The following is a 1,760-nucleotide window of genomic DNA, read 5'->3' as shown; positions in this document are numbered from 1 at the left end:
AAAAAAAAAAAAAAAAAAAAAAAAAAAAAAAAAAAAAAAAAAAAAAAAAAAAAAAAAAAAAAAAAAAAAAAAAAAAAAACGCCTTTGTAGATAAATTACACACCATGCACATATTTCACTAATAAAATGATTTTTAGACTGTGTCATGATTTATATCTTCACTACAGAAAATTAATTGCCTTCAGTTCATAAGCTTCCACAATCCGATAAATATTAAGATTCATATTTGTCAACATTATAATTTTTTTCTTCTTTTTTTGTAAATTTTTATGTCAAAGGAAGTGTGAGGTTACGAAAATCGAGTAAAGATAAAAGTTTCTACATTCCAATAAATGAATTTCCAATGGAAAAATATTTATTGTATAGGGGAAAAATTTTTAAGCAGTAATAACTTTCAAACAAAAAGGAACTTCAAAAATAAATAAATAAAAAATAAAAAAAAAACTATGTAAAAAAAAATTATAATCAAATTTGGTCCTTTCAGCATGCCTAATTTATCTTAGTTGCATTCCTGCAGCCTCTAGAGGGGCTATGGTCTATTTTCCCATCAAGTTTAGCAGTTACAAAATCTCAAATTAACTATCGAGTGTTAATTTTTTTATTCCATTGTAATCTATGTAAAGTTTTCTACACACATTATAGCAATTAAAAGTTTCTAAGTCTTATAGTAGTTGAGCAGAAATGCAAAATGAATAGCAAACGTTAAGTTAACTCCCAAAACATCCATTTTAATTTTATGATATAGAGAAAATTTTATTAAAAATTTTTTTGATATGGAGAAAAAGCACGTATCAAAGTTCAGTGAACACTACAGCCTTTTTTTTCCGAGTTCATATAAAAGGAAATTTATAGCATTGATCAGGGGATATTTAATTATTCTTTGAGAAAATGGTGTTTTTCTAGGTTTTCCGCAACTGCACACTTTTCGACTAGAGCAACTTAATCTATTAGATCAACTTCCACACCATAGTCTCAAGTAAAGATTTGTAAGAGTCAAAAAAAAAAATAAATAAATAATAATCAGGTTAACCTAAGCATTAATAAAAAAGCAACACAAAAAGATCAAATCAGGCTATAACTTTTGATCTTCTTATACTAGTAGTTGATTGTTTTCCAGGCTGATTTTTTTTTTTTTTCATCAGCGAGTGATTTTAATATTTTGACATGAAATTACCTTAAAGTGTTCTTGTAATCCTGTATGGTTAATTTATACATAATTACTGTCCTTTGTCTTAGCATCATTTCTTATATAAATAGGAATACAGAAGAAGGAAAAGAATTTAGTGACGTCCTTAGAAACATATATAGGTTAACTCTTAAACAATAGCTGTAGAACAAATAACATTTTTGTTGTTTGCAAGCTTTCATGATGGATTTTTATTGGTGTTTTCATTTACAAGACTGGTAAATCATAGAGCATTTAAAAAACTTGAAAATAATATTTTGAATTATTTATATAAAAACATATGTAAATTTACCCACAGCCTCCTCATTGCCTAGACTGTTTAACGATAAAATTATAATAATTTAAACATTTTTAGGAATAGGTGATCTAAAATTAGTAGTTTGTAATTGAAACACACTTTGTATGTGGTAAGAACTAGAAATCTTTTTCTGCACATCTAAAATTGTTAAGTTTTTTATGCATCAATATGAATTGATCAGTATGTATTATTATTAATAATGTAATGTCAAAATGAGAATCATAAGGATTTTGAAGATCAATTTACACAATGCAATTTTAGGAATAAAAAAAAATT

This window comes from Parasteatoda tepidariorum, chromosome X2 (assembly GCF_043381705.1).
Source record: "Parasteatoda tepidariorum isolate YZ-2023 chromosome X2, CAS_Ptep_4.0, whole genome shotgun sequence".
NCBI classification, from domain to species: Eukaryota; Metazoa; Arthropoda; class Arachnida; order Araneae; family Theridiidae; genus Parasteatoda; species Parasteatoda tepidariorum.
Note: the sequence above shows the minus strand (reverse complement) of the source record.